The sequence below is a fragment of the Mytilus californianus genome, unplaced genomic scaffold, assembly GCF_021869535.1.
Source record: "Mytilus californianus isolate M0D057914Y unplaced genomic scaffold, xbMytCali1.0.p SCAF_5, whole genome shotgun sequence".
In the NCBI taxonomy this organism is placed as follows: domain Eukaryota; kingdom Metazoa; phylum Mollusca; class Bivalvia; order Mytilida; family Mytilidae; genus Mytilus; species Mytilus californianus.
Window position 1 is genome coordinate 102,683,979 of NW_026262701.1, and position 15,840 is coordinate 102,699,818.

A 15,840-nucleotide genomic window follows, 5' to 3' on the forward strand; every position below is an offset into this window, starting at 1 on the left:
ACGTAGAAAAATATGAAAACTACTTCTTGAAATACATAAACTAACCGTATATACTGTCTACAATCCAAAATACGAATATACAAACATGTAATTGATGTTGCAATTACTTCCAAGAAATGAAAACCAAAAATAGTCTATGGAAGTAGTGTGTTCGTGAAGAGCATATGAGCTTATGAGAATAAACACACAAATATATTAATAAGCAGAGTTTCGAGTTTTGAGCCCAAAACATAAAAATTACAAACTTTACCACCTCGACTCCCCAAAAAAATGTTAAATGAGTCTAACGTTTTACATGGTCTACCTCGAATTTTAGGCCTTACAGCTGATTTTTTTATATGTAGTTAGTATCCAGATTACTTATTTGTCAGACGAACCATTTATTCTTCTCTATCTTACTATCTATAATGAATATAGAACCAATAACTGTCGAACATGATATTGTAATGTATTATGAAATGGTGGTTAAAGTAAGAATGTAAATTTATGGGGTTATCAAAATATGGACTTCGCTTTTTTTGCTTGTATATGAAGACAGCATCCAACAAACGTTTTGGAGGACTCATCGGCTTTTCTTATGCCTTTTCATAAAACTTATAAATAATCTACTGCCTTTCCTGTTAATTCATACTTTTGTGTCATTATTATTACACCATATGTTATCTCATGAAAAAAAAAATAAGACCATTTTACTTAAATAAACCTATTTTAACCTTTTTCCTGATGTCACTGTTAAATCATTATATATCATAACAAGGAAGTCAAGATAATTTTACATCTTTTTAAATTAAATTATTACAACACAAAAAATATTTCAGAATCATTTTTCACCCTTATCTAGGAAAAATATTGACTCCCTTTTCATAAATGAAATTTTAGTACCATATATATATTAGGAGATGTGGTATGACTGATAGGAAATCGATGTAGTATGATTGTCTATCAAATGTAGCAAAATTGACAATGAACTGTAGTGTGCTTGTCCATGAGATGTTTTATGATTGCCAAAAAAAGAAACTATGTATGATTTGTATACAATTTTAGAAAGGCACAGCAAAGCAGGAAACGCGTACCCTGTCGAAACAGAGTGAGTCTATGATATTCCATCAGAGTTTTTCATCTTTTTTAATGTTTGAATATCAGTAAACTGTTGTTGCTTCATATTTTGTAGGGTTAGCTTCTTACACAACATCTGTTCGAACAGGATTATAAGGAAGAACGACTACTAACGACATGTTTTCGTTATCTTAGCTCTTTAGAAACCAGAATAGTCGATAAATCTTTTACTGATTGTGACCTATTCCCGATTTGTGACATTTTGAATGAGAGTTGACTCTCATGGCGGGTGATGTATGCGTAGCAGGAGACACTTACCCTGTCAACGTACCTGGTCTTGCCTCAATTAGGGCCCAAGCGTTTCCTTCTGTTTTTATTTGTTAACTTCATTTGTCTTCTTAATCGATTTACTAGCTTTGAACATCGGTAAACTACTGGTGCCTTAAGTTTTCAAGTATTGTAGCCTGTGACCACCACTGAAGAGACATTAAATGTCGAAATGTGCATCTGGTGCAGTTAATCAGTACCGTTAATGTTATAACCGTTAGTTCTTTTGATATAATATAATTTTTACATCTGGAAAAGTAAGAACTTTTTTCTTCAAGAATGTGAAAAGGGACAAAAACAAAAAAAAAACAAAGCATTTAGGTTGTCACACCTTGAACTTTTTCTGTTTCGTTCTTCTTTCTTTGTCAGTCGTTTGTTTGACAATAAAAATTCAAAGGAACATCGTACAAATAAAGCTTAAGATACCAACTAAATACTACTACTAAATAATTCTGTATTTATATTATATGTCATGGATTAAGTAGTTAGTTTTCTTTTGTTTTATCAAAAAAGATCATTGCAGACTTGTTCCTATTTCAACAGTGTTGGCATGATATATTTTGCTTCTTTTATAGTGAAATATTGTTTTTGAAATTTTGATCTTTTTCCTCTCATTTGACATTTCCATACTCAATGATATTTTTTTGTAAGAAGAAAAAGATATTGCTTTTGAATGTTTGCTTCCCTTTGATCAACGCCTATGGTGTGTTTTAGTTAGTAAAAGTTGTCAATAGGTATTAAATATATAAATATATTGATAAGATAAGATAAGATAGATAATCTTTATTTTACAATAAAATGCATGTACACAGAAATCAAACGGTTGAGAAAAATGAACCTCAACTTGAACCAGGAATGAGGTAGGTGAGCTAGAGGGAGTCAGCAGTGCATCAACAAGTGGTCCTCGTCGTGTTACTCTTGTTTATATATGTTGTAGAGTCATAGCCGATGATAAAGCAAGAAGTGACGATTTCAGCCTTTCGTTTTGATAACGCTTGCTTTTTATAAAAATTCACTATTTCTAAAGAAACATATATTGGTAAAACAAATCAACTCATATATGTAGATGCTATATGTGATGGCAGATAGTATGCTACTACAAGAATGGTCAATTGACAAAAGTAAAACTGAATTCATTATGATAGCCGTAGATCCTATACAGGTAAATTTGTTAACGTGAATCAAACGTGTTATGTTCATATGAATTTTTTTGTATGAATTTCACATAAATTTTCCACGTTAAAAATACATATGGTGTCTAAGTTAGTATAAACTATAATCCCAATCTTAAACTTTTGTAGATATATGATTCCTTATGATACCTTTACAGTATCCGCCTTTGAACACAATAGCTCACTTGAAAAATTACTATTTTCACGTATAAGTTTGATTCACATGAAATCCACGTGAACAAAATTTGCCTGGTTACAACTGTCAAATTTTGAGACAAATATAAAGAACGGAGCACACGTTTTCATTTATAAATTATTCATAAGTATATGAGATGTAGTTTTACCAAAATAAGGATAATTGGCTGAAATTATATTATCAGCATATCAGATATAAATTGGAAAAACTTTACTAAATATGAATAAAGACGTTACGTGGGATTTCTCTTCATATTGTTAATCGTGTTGTAGATCTATCAATTCCGAATGAAGAAGATTATGTGCGTAGTCTTCCATTAGTCAAAATTGTATAATTCAGATAAATAAAGAAGCGGAAGATACCAAAAAGACAATGATAAAAATTAGGTTGAACAGAAACCGACAAAACCCTGGCAGAAAACGACTGACTACAAAACATTTCAAAGGAAACTACAGACTGAGCTGTTAAAACTTATAGACTAGTAAATACTTTTGCACAAAACAGTATTTCTTTACAGAATTTTTTTTCAATCCTAGAATCCGTAACTTAATGGGCATGTTGGTCAAAGCTAAATTGTAGAAATTCGAATCCCGTATGGTACCCCATAAAAACCAAACTATGTATGGCATAATGTCTCAGCTTCAGTACGAGCAATCATACATATCCAAGTTTACAAAATGGGGAAGGAATGAAAAAAAACTTACTATTTTTACCTACCTTAAATGAATTACTATAATCTACTTAGTTGAATCCCGTTTCTGAACAAATTTTCATTGTACTGTATTCATAAATCTGTACTTATAGTCCCTTTTCATCTCTTTAAATCGTGTTACTCGTTGTATAAATTCTGACGTTATCGGGACATATCATCTGAGTGTAATTGTTAGTACCACTGTTGCGCTGTTTAAACACTGTCTGAGGTAAGGCGAAGGGTTGAATGATGGAAAACATTGTCAACTACGTCACATACTTAAATAGCTGTATTCCAGCTTATGTCATCTTCCTGATATTCTTGTTTGTAGAATTGGTTTTGGAGTAGTTTGTTATATGTTTTCGTTTTGGTTTTTGTTTGTTATTTTTTTAAAGGGGTAATTTTTTCAGAGACAATATACGGTAGCTGTACAATAAGGGTCTCATTTCATCGTTGATACAGTGTCTTTGTTTTAATATTCTAGTTAGGTGTGTCTCTATTTTATTATATTCATGTCTATCTTTTTAGTTAGTACATGTAGCTACTCTATGTCCCCAACCCCCAAAAAAAGAGATCTGTTTAAGTCAGGTTATATAAAGAATAAGCATGAATGCAATGTGGATAAACTAAACGAGGGCGATGTTCCTGGTAATTTTGAGATTTGATTTTTCATTCTAATGTACAGTTAAACAAATTATTTTTTGTTTTGTCGTATAAAAGTAAATGTATTGAATTTCATTTATCAATAAGATTCTTTCAAAGTGTTTTCTTATAAAAGCCCTGATCGTTTTCTCGTTTTTAGGGAAATAAAACTTAAAGTATAATAATGTTTATTATTGTAATATATTCTAATTGATTTTTTAATGACAAGTATGCTCATTTAAATGCTTTAAGGACTTGGAACAATAGAACACATCAATATACGGTTATTCAGCATTAACGATGATCATAACAATAACCCTCTTTGAAATTTCTACATAGATTTACATATCAATCCAGAGTTAATGCTTAATTTAAACCATCACTTTGAACATAAATAATGTTGAAAAGGTGAGATTAATATCTGAATATAAAAAGGACAAACCTTAAAGGTAGCATTGGATTGAAATAATCGAACGCTGCTGTGGTTAATAAACTGCTTCACATTTTCGATTTTCATTTTAATTTGCAATTTTTCATTGATTTTTGGTTTTTTCTTTAGTATTTAAAAGAATAAATCAAAAGTTTCAATGATTTCCATCGGTTGTTTTGTTAAGAATTGAATTCTGTGCCATTAGTATTCGTGAAAATAGATAAATAATTATCCGATTTTTCAGGTAAAATTTTGTCCTGGAAGAAAACCTAAGTTTACGCAAGCAATGTATATTGTCGTAATATGATCGGAAGTGTCATGTAGACCATACAAAGAAGAAAGTTTCCGTCATCGGAAGTGAAAATAATTCTGATATAAATAAAAATGAAAATACAATGATCAAATAGGGAAAACATCCCTGCAACGGAACAACACATGTAATAAGATTTGTATTCTTTTATTTTGCTTGAAACAGAAAGTTTGCCAAAGCAGGATGAGTAAAAATCATGAAGATCATGAAAACTAAACTAAAGGAGTTTAAATTCAAAAAATAGTCGTCGAATGAACTCCAAAAAGAGCGAGACCTGGTGTATCGACAGGATGTTATGCATGCATCACCCGCATTTCGAATTGAATTCAAACTCATCTAAAATGTCACATTCGGAAAGAGGACACAATCGGGGTAATTACATATCAGACGATTATTCTGGTATCTAAAGATCTAAAAAGTAAAATAACAAAAATACCTAACCCCAAGGAAAATTGAAAACGGAAAGTCCCTTATCAAATGGCAAAATCAAAAGCTCAAGCACATCAAACGAATGGAAAATAATTGTCATATATATTCCTGACTTGGTACAGGCATATCCTTATGTAGAAATGATGGCTTAAACCTGGTTTTATAGCTAGCTTAACCTCTCATTTGAAGGACCACAAAAAAAATGTCGATTGAGAGTTCAGACACAGACATATCGCATCGGTCAACCAATTCGGGATGGTGATTGTAAAACTAATGCTAAGTCGATTTCAGTCGTAATAATTCACCAGCAGTAGTGATCAAAGTATCGAGTAGGAAAAATCTTCCACATACCATACTCAAATTTTCATTATCATAGCACGGTTAAATAACTGACATATCCCTTTGAGAAAGGAGAACTTAACACACAATTTTCTGTCTGTTGAAATATAAAGAACGTTATATTTAAAATCATTGTCCGTGTAGGAAATGTCATAGAGGGTAAACTTCTTTCTTAATGACATGAATGACAATGAAGAAGGCCAGTAGATTACCAATAATCGAGGGCATAGATATAAAGCTTCTCTCAACCCTGTCATATAGGATTAAATCAATCTTAAACTCGTAGTACAACAAAGGGTAGTTTTGACAAGTATACATGAGTAAACTGTCCTTGTCCATGGGTGGCTGTATTTGGACTGTCTGCAATGATTTTTTTTTTAAATTTGTTTTGAAATTTGGGCGTTACATCTCTTCGCTGAATTGGAGAAAAATATTTACATTGTTTCATAAAATCAATATTTCATTTAAAAAATTTGCTACCTATCGTTTTCTGACGACAACATATTCTTTTTTACTTGAGAGTTAGAAGATATTGTTTGCACGATTTTTCCCATATGAAAATACTATTTTGTCACCTGCAGTTTCGTGTATGCACATTATATTACTTTGGCACACGACACAGAACAGGTAACACAGCTGACCTCTGACATAATTACTGTATGCAAACATTGTACAATTTACGTTTTTATATCATTATGAGAAGCCTAGTAGTGGAGAATGGCGTGGCACGTGCCATAGCTCAGTGGAGCGTGGAATTGAATTGGCCAACCTGTTGACAAATTATAAATAGGTTCAGATCTGTTTGCAAGAGTCTTTAAATATCATAAATATGGATATCATTATTGTTTGTCAATAGAGTGGCATGTAACACGAAAACATGAATATGAATACTGTTTTATAAGTCTTTGTAAATGGAGGTGAAATGTGTCATTACGATAAGAAAATTGACACCGGCAAACAGGTGACCTACGTCAAATACCAATTAAGCTACAATATTGTGGTAAATGGAAACCAAAACAAGCCATTCCGGACAACAATGTGCAAATCAAAATGGTCCTAGTCATAATTTCAAATAATCTATCTGATAATAGAAACTTCTGTTGCAATCACCCGGAGCGTGATGTCTTAAATGTGACCATTGAAGGTGGTCGTCGTCTTAATAATGTATGTGATTACAGCCATAATGTACAAATTATCACAGCTATAGTCATTCTGATAACTTGGTTTTCATTTATATAAATACATTATTTCTTTCGTGGATTTGGATGAATAAATTTGGTTCTATTAAAATATGTAGAACACTGAGATATCGCTAGGCTAAAAGGGCAAAGAGTTAGGGTCAATTTCCCCTCAATTTATTTCACACAAAGGGCATTTTTCAATCTTTACTAGAATTAACAGTATCTTAGATTCAAATGTGTACTTTAAAGTTTTAACAACAATTTTGGTGTATTTTTAAACATGTGACCAGACTGTATAAGTCTAAAGATGGTTCAATACTGCACTTTTTGCAGATTTGTTCTTTTTTTTCACTTATCTCAAAAAAAGTATAAGGAAGACATCTTTAACCAAAACTAAAATTATGTGGGAAGTAAAGCTATAAATTGTCTCTCGTATACAATATAGTTGATTTTAGAGACGTCCTTCGATGCAAAATTTTACAGAGACAAGTCAAAGTTGCAATATTGTCTTCAGTAGCAATATGTAGCGCTGGTAATTTATGTGAGAATACCCTGTAGAATTGTCAGTAGGTTTCAACAATCTTTAGATTTTGTGAGAGAATCTAATACAAGGAATATTGGTCATGTCTCTTTGGAAAAGTTCTAACAAACTTTAAAGATTAACGAATTTTGGAAATGAAATTATAAAGTTGTGTGTAAATAGATTGAATTATTCTCTATTTGTAAAACATATCAAATATATACCTTTTGAACGACGAGAGTGTGTGTTCATCACTGACGTCGCTACAATGTACACTGGCTGCAACACGTTGATTTTTGATGAACTTGTCTGAGTTCTGTCCAATTATCAATGTACTGCACAAAAATGATGTATCAAACCTTCCTGAATGCCCACCCCCTCCCCCCCCCCCCCCCACACGACCAATGATTTTAGCATTCTGTTGTATCAGGAATTTAGACATTTTGTTAGACATGATTTTCTATCAATCTCGTTGCTCCTTCACTCTTCTTTGTTTCTTATTAGACACGTAAAATCATAATTCTTTTCCTTGAAATTTAGATTATCATTGGAAAGTGCCGCATCACTTTTTAAAATAAAATAATTTTCGCGTTTCAAAAACTAATTTATCATTCCTAACTATACTTTCAATTTAGCTCAAAAACAAATGTTTACAAAGCAGAATATTAAGGCAACCAAAATGCATGGGAAGTGAAAACGGAAGAAACCTGATAATTTAATAGATAACATATCAACAAAATTGATAAATTGAAAATGGAGAGCTGTTTTTCGATTTGGTCTCATTTCTGTACTTTTATATTTATTATAAAACTTTCAAGTGTTAAGCTAAAGTTCTCCCGGTTTGGATATAATTGACTCTGAACCTCTCATTGGCAAACAGACAATTTGTTTTGAATCTTTAACTGCAAATTTGTTAGACCTTGGTTTTTGTTAAATGGACAATAATGCCAAGCTCTGATTGTTTTTTTATATTTGTTTTTCGATCTTTTTTCACATTTTAATGGCGTGAAAGACTTCAACTTATCAATAACAATAACAATCATCATGTATACCCATTATTGAACCCGTATGAGTAATGAAGCTAATCAAACTTAAACTGAAATACAATATTTATTAAATATAACCTGGCCATTTTGTCTGTGGATATAGATTTGAGTCTTTTATATTAAATAATAACGTGTTAATAAAATCTGAGCATTAATTGATCAATCAATTTTCCTTTTGTATGGGTAAATCTTGAAATGTGAAAACCTTTTAAATTCATTCTGAATCATAAATGGAAGCTTTAATAACCAATACACTGTAAAAGGATATAAAACTGATGCAATTAGAAACTGCCTTTTATTCTTTTATTGCTTTGGTAAAATAGCAATAAAACCCTCATAATAAACAATATTTTTCGGTAAAAAGAATAATGGACCATTACATTGTGAATGCTCTAAATTTTTATCTAATGATCATATCATTTCAATAACCAGATTAACCTCGTAAGAGAGTTTACTAAGCGTGAACTTTTCACTAAACCCTTTTCATCTCACTCCCTTTTCGTGTTTCAATACTAAACTAGCATCGATGCATACTAAGTAAGGTTATAATTTAATAGTTCTACTATAAATATTTCCTTATATAGTTTTATCTTTTTATCATCACTTCAAACTTCAAAGATTTAAATACTCTAACAGTGACCTTCACTTTTTTTTCTTTCATTTTGACCTTCATTTTTTCATTGTATGTATAATCATAGAAGTATTATGTTTAGAATATGTATAATTCCTCTGTTAACATCGGACTACAAACATGTATTTAGTAATACAAATTTTTCCGTGGAAATAATACACGTATATATCACTAGTTTCCTCGGAAGAAAAGCATTCCGAGGTTGACCATTTATCGGGAATCTTGTTATCATGATTCATTTCATCTGAGATCATCTTATTTAGAAGGTGTAATTGACTAAAATCAGTATGCAGTTTTACACAAGAATAGTAAGGTGTATATACATAAATATAAGTACAGGTTTAAACAGGAAGAAAGAAAGAATAAAAAAAAAAAAAAAACACAACACAACACAACACAACACAACACAACACAACACAACACAATTGACACAAAAAAATCAAAACTATCAATCAGACAATACAACAACAAAAAACCACAACAGCTAAAAATAAGGGGGAAACATGCTATTTTAGGATGTTGAGATTTCGAACATTTTAAGAAATGTTGAATTTGACAGAAAAATGAATTAATAGAAGCTTTAATGAAAACACAATAGTATTATTAGGCACCAGTTATTGATTTTATGTATATTTAATCAAAGTATTGGTGATCGGTTACTATTCCGTCTCTGAGGAAACGACCAACGGTTTCATATCTTTGGATTTATAGCTACGAAGGCTACAAATATTTCGCCTTTCTTTTCAAGATTCCTTTTGATTAAACATTATAAAACTGCAATTAAAAGGATTCTTGGAAATTGTGCATTAAGTTTAAGGATTTAAAAGATTAACATTAAATATAAAAAGTTGTGTTCAAATCTTTATTGGTGGTTTATCGAGCAAACATTCTTCTTTCATCAGTACAATTATCAACCATCATTTAACAGAAACATGCAATAAAATACAGAAAGTGACACGCGACTAACGTAAGGCAAAATGAAGATCTGCTGCCGTGGGAATCTTTAGATAATGCGATGTCTTTGTGCTGATTTTGTGGGAAACTCAATCCCATAATGTCACACGTTACCAGGTGCTCATTCTCACCAAGAAACCTCTTGTCTATCATTAAGGTTTTAATAATGTATTTTATGCATTTTCAATTTCATATTGATCCAGTTTCGTAAGAGTCAGTCAAAATAAGCATCCGGGATAGTTCTCAAAAAAATTACATTTTTAATTGTTTACCTATTTTGTTCACTGATGCAAAGTTGGTAATGTTTACTTTCAAGTATTGTATAGCCAATGTGTACCCCTAATTATTACTTCTAAAAGTTCTCTTTGGTGAAACGAAATATTTTAAATGGGCTATTTAAATTAATTAAGTTGCTTTAGGTTATACCGAGTTCGTTAAACTAGATGTTAGATCTCGTCGATTGCGATATTATTAATTCCAAACCGGAAATGTGAGCCTTGAAATTTTAAAACTTAATTTTAGAAGTGGATTATTATCATTATTGACAGGTTTAAGTTTAAATCAGAATATGTTCCTCTATTAGATATTTTGTCAATGTCATAGAATTAAAAAGGAGCAATTTTTTTGAAAGACCATCACTATCCCAAATACGAATTCGTATAGCCAAGAAGAACAATGCCGTGGCTACACAAAGATTCGTCATCATAAAAATCTATTGAAAAATTTAAAGAGTATTTTAAGAAAAAACAATTTGTTAAAAATACATTTAGGGCGGATTCTGCGTTCAGTTCATTATTATGCTTGGAAACAGATATATCTAGCTACTTCCTTCAAGACTTGTCATAACTAATTGTCTTTTTTTCTGACATGATAGTCGTTGTCTAAGAAACCATGTAATCGTCGATCACGAACACCATGTAGTTATGTATTGTTAACGATTAAAACGAACAAGAAATAGGAAAATCGTATGACATGTAATAGATAAGGAGGCCCATTAAGAACTAAAATTAAGTACCAACATTTTGCTTCGTTGCTATCTTTATAAAAAAAATTCTTAATAGGGGCTTCAAGTACTATTTATGACAAAACTGATGCTGTTTCATATAAGTACGGTTTATCTTTGGGATTGAAACACCCTTGAATAAATATAGTCCAGTGGCTTTTCTTGGTGATTTTTATTCTATTTTAGCAGTATCTAGCGATTCCGCACAAAATTTATTTTATCAAACGGATGAAATTCCAGGTCCTTAAGGATGTTTGCTACTCTTGTTTTTGACTTTTTGTTAGATATTCGGGATCCTCTAGTTTTATCCATGTAGTGCCAATAAAAAAATTTGCCCGCTAACCTCTACTTTTCTTTTCATAATCTTATTACATATAGTTAAAGAAGCCATTTTTGAAAATCATATAAAATCCTTGTTATTTTTTCATAGTTTTTGAGGACGTTACATTTTTCCTTTCGTCAACTACTTTTTATAAGGTTGTTTAGGAGAAAATAAATGTAAACAAAAAATGACGGAACAAATCACCGATAGTCGGTTTATCTCTATTTTATTAATGTCGAAATTCACAGGATGACTGTGTCCATTAACGCTATTTGGTACATTGTAACCTAAAAGCTCAAATACTGTTGCATTTCAAACATATTCATTGGCGTATAGGAATCCTTGTATCATATTGTATGGTAAATAATATACATGTGTTCTTGTTGTTTTATACTACAAAGTCTAGAACTTAAACAACTAAAACAAATATTAAAACAGTGTGAAGATTAGTGCTTTATGGGGTTCGTTTTTAGCTCACCTGACACGTAGGGCCAAGTGAGCTTTTCTCATCACTTGGCGTCCGTCGTTGTCTGTCGTCGTTAACTTTTACAAAAATCTTCTCCTCTAAAACTACTGGGCCAAATTTATCCAAACTTGGCCACAATCATCATTGGGGTATGTAGTTTAAAAAATGTGTCCAATGACTCCGCCTGCCAACCAAGATGGCCGACATGGCTAAACATAGAACATAGGGGTAAAATGCAAGTTTTGTCTATTATTTTGAAAACCGTTATAAATAGAGAAAATCTGAGAAGGGCAAAAATGTTCAGAATGTTGAGCTCTACCAATTGTTTATATATATGTACGTCAAAACTGTTAGACGTCTTCTTATAGGAGTTATTGCCCTTAAATGACAAATTTTACCGTTTTTTTTTTCCATTTTTGCCTATTATCTTGAAAACTATGATAGATAGGGGGAAATATATTTAAATTGCAAAAATGATCATCAAAGCAAGTTCTACAAATCAGTCTATTGGTCGAAATCGTCAGTTGACTCCTTATTAGAGTTATTGACCTGTGATGACGATGTTTACTAATTTTTTGCGTTTTTGCCTTATATCTTAAAAATTATAATAGATAGATAGAAACTAAAATAAGCAAAAATGGTCAGTAAGACTAGATCTACAATTTAGACAAATGGAGGAAATCGTCCGACGACTCCTTATTGGAGTTATTGTCCTTTGATAACGATTGTTACCATTTTTTGGCGTTTTGTCTTATATGATAAAAATTATAATAGATAAATAAACACTTTAAATCACAAAAATGATCAGCAAGGCAAAAATACTAACAAGTCAAATTTTGCCGATATAATTATTAGACTGTCACTCTTTATAGGAGTGATTGCCCTTAAATGAGAATTTTTTTACCCTCTTTTGTGTTTTGAGCAAAAACTAAAGAAGATAGAGAGAAACTAAACAGACTAAATGGTCACCAATCCAAGATCAACAAAACAGAGATTTTTGTCATGAATTTTATTCTCGTCTTCAATGTTGGAGAGTGTCCTTTGTTGAATATGCACATAGACTAAAGTGAGCGACACAGGCTCTTTAGAGCCTCTAGTTTTCTTTATCGACAGCAATATTTGATCCCTATTGACCTACGATGACAAATAAGTCATATTGAGGTTTTCTGTCTTTTTTGTTCATGTAGCTCCTCACAGACTTTGGCAATGACATGGTTTATAAAATACCTTACTTAAATTTTTCGTCGATGAATTGAGATATTAAGAAACGAAGGTTCCAACTCCCTCAGACAAAGTTGACCTTGGATGGATTTTGCTATTCTTTGTATTTCCATTTTAGTCATAATTATAGCTCCCCTCATATTCTAGTACTTTTATGTCATTGGTCTTCTAACTTTTTAGTTATAGTGTTCCTGGTGAAAGTGAATCCAGAAAAGCGCTTTGGAAGCACCAAAGTTATAAAATGTTATTTTCATTTGCTAGCACTGGTTCGAGTAAGACGCTTAAAAATAACTTTCAGATTTCAATTTTGAAGAACATTTTTCATATTTTCGCAAGAGCTGTTACACATATGTGATGTTAAATATTTTAAACATTTTCATTGAATACGTATTGGGAGATAGTGTATTGCTAAAGAAACAAAGTATACAGTATTTGATAGAAGTTGTAAATCTCTAATAATGTGAAAGGTGATGATGATAAATTTGATTCGTTATGTACTTATAGGTGTCAGACCACCAATTACTCCCTCCAATTTAGAACGTAGGCCTACTCGGACAAAAATTAGTGCATTTGATGTCATTGTTTACTTAAACTAACCAACAAATTTGCAGAAATGAAATTTTTGGTGAAAAAGAAATATATTAAGATCATGTTGAGCCAAAATTTACTTGTCTATGAGTTTGTATTAAACATTAAGGATTAATGCGCTCCATAGTATACTAATTTAAGATTTCCAGAAAACTAGGGGTTATTTTTAGTGGTACCTCAGTTCGGGAGGTCTCTTCTTTCTTATAAGATTTTAAAGGTATGTTGAAAATTGGCATGTAGAAAGGTGATACCTGTACGATTTAGGATATACCTGGTTTCTATGAAGTTAAACTTAAGGTAAAATATTTAGAAAGCTGTGAAAATTGCAAAATTTGGTTGAACATATAGTGATTTTTAATTGGTTGTCTGACACATTATACCTAAACGGGTTACGCGTTCCTAATCATTCGTATTTACCTTTCTGCACTGTAATTTCATTATCTCATTTTTTTTTAACCTTTTACAATTAGTGAACAACTTTATTATTTCTTCAGTATTTCTTGAATTTAAACCCCGACAATTTAAATCAGTTCAAAATTCCGTGTACACTGACCATCAAAGTTACAGTTCTCTATCAATTATTAATGCAACTCGATTAATGTTCTAGTTTCTTGAACTAAATACACTAAATCGGACAGTTTTATTGGAGTAGTATATTTTTTTCAATAGGTCATTAATGATATAGATTATTTATACATTTGCTAAGAAATTTACAACCTAACTGTATGGTTATATCATTAAAACACGAAACAAGTCTTTTATAGATTATTATACGGTATGGACTTTGCTTATTATTGAAGGCCGTACATTGCACTATAGTTGTTAACATCCTCGTCTTTTGGTCTCTGGTAGATAGCTGTCTCATTGTCATAGTACCTTCTCTCGTTATTTTTATATTAAGAGCATTCTTTTTTGCTTTATAATCTTTATTGACATTTGTTGTTCTAAAATCTTTACATATTGCGTGAACTTAACTTTGTCCGATCGTTTGGCTTTATTGTTTTTAATTTATGTTACTAAGGACATTGATCTATATTGTGTTTTATCGCAATATTTATGATGTCGTTACAGACAATAAATTATAAACACAACGTTTGATATTACAATGTAAGATGGCAAGATTTCATTATCTACAGATTAAATCTTTTCCGTTTGCTTTCAGAACATGCCAACTTTGTCTGATACAATATAATTTTCACCAAGATTTCAGTAAATGTAATTGGACATCCTACCTTTATCATGCTTCGTATGGCAAGCCGTGTTTATCTATATTCATTATCAAGATATCTTAGAAAGCTTTCAAATATCTTGTATTCTTTATGAAATATTTCATATACTTTAAAGTTGATAAGATATCTTATATATTTTATAAAGTATCTAATTAACTTTATAGGATATATTTCTAACTAAATTAGATATCTTACAAAGTTTAAAAGATATCCTATATCTATTTTAAAAGATATATTTTAAACCAATACTTTATGAGATATTCTATGAGCTATACAAGATATCTTATAATATATGATTGAATTATCCGATATATTATTTAGTTTATTAGATATCGTATTTAGTTATAAGCTATCTTATTTATTTTATAAGATATCCTATTTAGTTGATAAGATATCTAAATATGTAAATGAGATACACCAACCAATCGGGCTAAAGCCCTCATTGTTTTATCTAATAAACAGTATTATTTTTATCTGCATGTGCTAACATCCTCATCCATAGTAAATTTGTGTATGTTTTTTTTGTGTTCTTGTGTGGCCTTTTCAAAGTTTTATATCATTTATTCCCTCTGAGATTGAGGTAAAAGGAATCAGATTTATTACTCTATCAGCAACCCTATTTGAATGTGTGTATTGATTTTAGCTTGCTTGTTTGTTCGGTGCATTTTTTATAAGCTATTGTAAATTATAGCAACGAACTAGTCTTACATGTTTTAGGGTATACCTTCTCTACTGTCCCATGATTTGATTGGCTGAAAACCACAATGTTTATTCATTCAATAGGTAGTAACTAAGGCAACATTAATTTCATTGTCTGGAAAACAAGCAAACTTATTTTACTGTTGATTGTACACACTCAAATATATTAGCTGTAAACCAAGATGAACTTTAGTCAAGTTGATACACACTCGTAAAATCAGATGAACTTTAGTCAAGGTTATATACACTTATGTATATTAGCTGTAAAATCAGATGAACTTTAGTCAAGGTTATATACACTCATGTATATTAGTTGTAAAATCAGATGAACTTTCATGTATATTAGTTGTAAAATCAGATGAATTGTAGTCAGGTTTATACCACTCAT